The sequence below is a fragment of the Habropoda laboriosa genome, unplaced genomic scaffold, assembly GCF_001263275.1.
Source record: "Habropoda laboriosa isolate 0110345459 unplaced genomic scaffold, ASM126327v1 scaffold1329, whole genome shotgun sequence".
Lineage (NCBI taxonomy): Eukaryota > Metazoa > Arthropoda > Insecta > Hymenoptera > Apidae > Habropoda > Habropoda laboriosa.
The window spans coordinates 316,208-323,020 of record NW_017101431.1 but is presented as its reverse complement, the minus strand read 5'-3'; positions in this window follow the sequence as shown (position 1 = coordinate 323,020).

Below are 6,813 nucleotides of genomic sequence, written 5' to 3'. Positions count from 1 at the left end.
TTTGAAAGTAATCATTTTTAAAAAGTCTAATAGTTTATTATTATAATAGAAACCATATAATTGAAGATGTATGAAAGACAAAATAAACATACATTGACATTTTATCAATGAATTTCTTCAAATCATAGAACTTGACATACCTTCTTTACATTTTTCATCAAAGACCGTAACATGTTTTAAATTTGATGCATCCATTATATACAATGCATTTTAACTATTCGTTGCATATCACATGCACTGTCATTTTAATTTTATTGTAATTATATCACAATATCGTTTCACTTTTTGTTCCTCCATCAGTTCTTTAGATTAAAATGTTTTATGGCTGCCCTATTAACGGAATCTAATAATGCAGTAGCTAGCGGAGTATTTGTATTCCACTGCTACTCAACATAGATTGTTACTTTTTAAATTAAACGAAGTATATAATTGCATTTACACGGTAATAAATAGTTTTAACTATTTCAGTAATTGGTTACAATAAAATGCAATATTAGCGTGAAGTCTACATCAATGTTATTTTTAATATAAATTTAGCACAGCTTAGACTAATGATCTTCAAGTAGTTTTAAGCGTGCTATGTCACGCCATTGATTACTAGTAAACTTCATACTAACCATCCATTTGGAACACCCTAGTTGCGTCTGCGCTTCGTTCGTTTCCCACCTGCTTCATTGGGGTTTAAAAGAGCATTCAACGTATTGAATTGTTTATATTTATCTATAATAGCCCAACAAAGCTATTATAATTAAAGCGCATTTCGGTCACATTTAAGTTCTTCGATCCAAAAACATTTCAAACGCATAAATTTTAAAACTCTGATAAACAGTATAGTGCACTGCGATTGATTATTAATACTAGAAAAAAACACATGAATTTAAAAACTGTGATATTGAATTCGTTGATTAGTTCATATAACAATCAAATAATACGATAAAAGTAAAAATTCACATTTAAAGAGACAAACATTACATTAATAAATATTATTTAAAAAAGTATTAATAAATAACATACTTTGTATTTTTAATTTATATTTATTTAACAACATTACATGTAAAATATGTTTCGAAATAATGTATATTCAATTTCAGTAACGTTACTTAGTACTTCAAAAGAATAACATTTACAAACGGTAACGAAATGGTTTTATTTTATTAAATATTCAACTATTTTATTAAGATATAAGCAAATATGTAATCGAAAAGCGATAATGATGGAATGACAACATTTGTAGAAACAATCTGAAATAACAAATCAGCCTACATCTTTTGAAAAGTATGATAAAACAAAATAAAAAACCAGATTAAAAGTTATTTAATATTATCGTAAAAAAAATTCTTGGAGTTTATTTTTATCATTCTAGAAAAATAATAAATTTTATCCTGTCTCTGTTGTCGTTTTTTCCGGAAAATGATCAGAAAGGTATGAGTATACAATGTGCGTGCAGTCGCGGCGACAACCCTTCTGTGCGTTTATACACACTATATACAGGGTGTCTTTTTTAACAGGACACATAAAGTAAAGTATGTACATCATAAAGTAAAGGAATTAATGGAGTGTAATAACACTTTATAAAAGAAATTTGATTACCGATACATTCATTGATACAACAATGTCGACAATTTTTATTATAATTTTTATACTTAATGTTTCAAATTTCTCATTATAGTGTATTTGAAAATAAATGGATAAGTGTTCGTATGCTTAAGATATTATAATTTAAACACAATTTACGTACATACATCAATCAAATTAACATCCATTACAATCTACACATTTCTTTTTAATTTCTATAGTTAGCAAATTTTTCAAAAATTTCTTGATTGTTGAAGTAAGGCGTTTTCGGTTGAAACAAATGAGAAAAATATACGAAGTGTAAAAAAACTTCCTATTTTAATTAATTTAACTTTCAGACAATAATTCGCGAGATATACATATAAGGACGTTCATTATCGTAGAATAGAATGAGTTCTGTTCAATTTATCAATTTTCGATATTTTTCGCTAAATCTTGTATACATTTCTTTGAACTCTTGACAAAACTTATCTGAAATATTTGATTCTTTGAGATTTAACAATATACAGGGTGAGTCACATAACTTGTCCACTTCGAATAACTTCTAAAGTGTTATAAAAAAGTGTTTTGCATAGAAATTACACGGTATCGAAGGGAACATGATGGTATTTTTAAATAAGTTATTTGTTTACGAGATATGAAGATAAAGACAATTTATACTTCTATGAGAAAGTATTAAGCTTTATTTATCCTAAACGTAATAATACTTTCTTATAGAAAATTCACTACTCTTTTAAATATTGATACAAAAACGTACGCATACCATTTAAAAAATTCAAGGTCACTTTCATATCTTGTAAACAAATAGGTTATTTAAGAAAACCGTTTCAGCATCATAATAGTTATTCGAGGTGGATAAGTTATGTGAATCACCCTGTACATATAACAAATTACTCAACCTACGGGAACCACAATCTCTGAGGTGTGTAATAACAGTTCCAGCATATATTTTGGGGTTACTTTCTCAACTTAAGTTTGCCATGAAGAATTTTATTTATTATTACATGTACAAGATATTTTTCATCGTAAATTACAACGCGAGTTAAAAAATGAACATATTTGTATCAAATAATCAGAAATGAGCAAACTTTTATATGTTATTACACCTGCTTTTTATTTCATACGGTACACTAAGTTGAATTTTAATGTGTACTGTAATATACGAGTTGACTTCTCATGGATTTTCAACTACTGCTTTCACATCCCTATCCATTGTTGGTTTTTGAGGTTTGTACCATGAGATACAAAGCATGCATGCGATAGCTATATCTTTGATTCAATCTTTTTGTACAATTCAAAAAGGTTGTGGCAACATTGTGTCCTTTTAATCTCGCGCAAAAGCAAAGGCTGTACAAAAAATATTATATAAAATTCAATTTCATCACTATATTGAAACAATTGATATGTAGTAATATAGTAAACTTGGGTATGTTTAAGTCAGCTATTTATTTGCAATCAACGAAATATAATTGGAACGCGCTGTACAGTTTTCCTTTACTTACTAACTACACTACTGTCGCGCCAACTTTGAATTTATACAGATTGCTTAATAAATTACGTAAATTATTCGATTGTTTTTTTAAATTTAAAGATATTTAAGTTTTCTTGAGTAAATATACACCTTCTTAAATAAGCATAAGTCTTATTAAAAATTTGAAATATCTCACGCAGTATTGATTTTTCTATCATACCCGAATACTTTTATACGCAGAATGTTTCGAAGAGTTAATTTACGTAAAAAAAAAAATATACAGTTCCGTTTAAAAAAATGTGCTATTGCATTTTGTGACTGTACCAATGCACTTGCAAAAAAAATAATTCATAGGATATTAGAATTTCTTATTAAAATGAATCAAACAAAAGACACCGTAATATTAAAAATCATACAAACTGAGAACTGAAGGAAATTTTTACAATTTTGTAGCATAACATCTTTAGAATCTTTTTTATTCATAATCTCACATAAATGTTGCAAAATGTTCACTTTACTATTTTTATTTCAGACATTACTTTGGCTGAAAGGCTAAAAATAACAACATCTTGTACAATTTTGAATATAATGATATAAATTTGTAGTTGGTCTTATGACAAAAAGAAGTATTATAATAAATCATATGCAAAGTATCAAATGTTTATAGTTTATTCCTTTATATAATTATTTTCATTTCATTATCATTCTTGTTTATTTTTTCTATCAAAAATTTGACATGATAAATCACATAAAAAATGTATAAATAAAAACTTCGGTTTTAGCTATGTATGTATTAGGTCATTCCATAAGTTCGTGCCCAAAGCGAAAAATATTTTAATGAAAATCGAAGGAAATTCTATAGCGATGATATAATGATCTTACAAAAATAAAACTAGAAAAACATTGTGGAATGAGAAGGCGCTTACGTTTCTTTTCTAAAATTTAAACATTCGTTGGAAATATTGATCTAAATTATAAAATTCGGCACGAACTAATACATACAATGGCATTTCACATTTGTATTTTAAATTATTGCATTTATAAACATTCGATATAATTTTCAGGGTGGTAAGAAGTAAAACTAATTAATAAGTTAAAAATATTTTATTTCATATTTTTCTGAAATGAGAGTCTTGATTTATTTCAAATAATATATGAATTAAAATCACTTAACTTGCTCCATATTAATACTTGGGATTTGTATTTTGTTACGTCTAGACAATCTAAAGCCTACGTGTTATTTTGTAAAAAAATGTAAGTACAAGTACACAATTATACAAATAGTACAGTCATACACAATAAGAATAATTTATGTAGCAAATTACAGATGGTTAAAATTCTTAGATTTACAATAAACAATTTACATAGAGAATAGTGCAATTTTATACATATGTAGCAATATAAAAGGATACTAAATTTTAAACTGAAAACATATACATGTGATGTTCGTTTATATCATTAGATTTTTCATATTATTCGCAAATATGTTATTACGAAGTTCCATCTGTTTTTACTACAGTGACAAAAATTAGACAAATGAAGCAAATATTATAACAGCAATAATTAAATTTACAGATTTATTGCAGTCTTATCATAGAATAACACTAAGAAGTGAAATTCGTGAAAAAATTGAAGTACTTTTCATTAAAATATATTTTGTATTACAATAGTTTTATTTATATAATGCATACAGGTTGAGAATAAAAAATCGGAAAGTATGAAAAAAAAAACCAACAATTTTTTTATTAGTAAACTGTGCGTTATGATTTGTTTTTAGATAAATTCAAAGAACTGCTGGTGTTATTCTACAATAAGTGGTTCGCTTATTAATAAGGTTGTAAAAGTCTTGCTGTATATCACATTTTGTACGATAGATAAGTTCAACAATTGCAAGTCTTTTGAGTTACTTCATATTTATAACAATAATGTGTTTACCATTCAACTCTTGGAGTTGGTATTTAGAATACATGCGTAAAGGCATATAAGTGAAAGTGTACAGGAAACATAGTTTGACTGATGTAAAGCATTATGTTTGTTGCTTTCTTAACACGTATTTGAAGTTGTATCATTATGATATGACCAACAAAATATAAATCATAACACGCATATAATGATTTGGTGTATTGCTTTTCCTACATATGTCAAAATTATATATTTTGAATTTTCTTTAAGGTATCGCAATATTTTTGATATCAAAATTTTTATCAAAAAAAGTTCGTATAAATGTATTTATCATATTTTATTCAATTAAAAATGACACTTACACCTTCATAGATACTATGAAGTATGCTATTTCATGTATCAAATATAATATCTGAAATAATCTAAACTTATTTGTAAATATATGGGCTACTAGATCAGCATACTGGTAACACATTGTGATAAGTTACTTTCAATATGTATTTTACATGCTATTTATAAAACAATAAAGCAAGTGTAGGTGTAATAATAATACTTAATTATTCAACCAAATCTTAATTAATATCATGTAAAATACAAGAAGAAAATCCCATAAAATCCTCTTTTTTAAATAATATATTAGAGAATTGAATGAAAAAATACAATAAAATGTTACTACAATTCAATGAATAATTTTAATTCTGAAAATTTGTATACCTAATAACTGAATCATAATACTATTATAATAGTATATGTAAAATTTAAATACGCCTTTTTACAAATACACCTTTTTGCACTTGTTTAAATATAATAATTTGCACTATGCATTATAATTCAAATATAAAATAATAGGTAAAGAGAAACTACTTTAAAGTACACTACATTTCGTAATTACCTTAAAGAATTCGTATTTCTCATTTTTGAACTACATAGTGTACAAAATATATTTTAATAAAATCACTCTTCTGTCACTAGATCACTTTATATGGTATATTCAGTACCATAATAATGATAACTCAATGTACATGATATATAACAACTTATTCCTCATTCTGCACACACTTATTAACAATAGTCTTATTTACAACTGATTGATCCATTTATATAGAATTTTTTAAAGTACTAACATACTTAGGTTTACAAAAGGTGACTTTGGGATTATTAATGGTGCTTATTTATTAAATGAGTGACTGATGTAAATTATGTACAGATACTTCAACACAACAAATGATTTAATATAATCACATGTAATCAACTATCTACTATAACGCTTAACAATAAATAATTAGATACAATCATACATAAAGTATTTTGAAATATTGATATTGTCTTCTAGGAGAATATTATCTTTTCTTTTTTACTTTAGGTCACACTCCAAATAAAAACAAATATTTCTTCTATACGAGTGCAATCTTTGATACAATTAAACTTTTAATAGATCTTATCTTCCTATGCTGATAATAAAATAGGAGGTAAGACGAACAGCTATGCACTCTTCATATAAATATGCAATCAGGAGAACACACGTTTACTCTATTCCTAAACAAAAAAAATAGAACAGACATGTTTATTGTCTCCTAACAGAAAATATTTTAAGGTATTTTTCTAAAACATATATCATACTTTAAACATTTCTACAAATAGCTTTGTTTAATAGCTTTTAAATAATTTCAAAAGTATTTATTATTTTTCTTAAATCTATCCTTCTTAACAGCTGTTTATAACGATCTATGCTATATAATCTTTAACTATTTTTAAAAATTGTTACAATACTACACAATGTACATAAATAAAATGTGTGAATGTACCCACATGCATACTCTGTATAGCGTTGCAATTATATTTATTTAATCTCTTTCTTACTTATA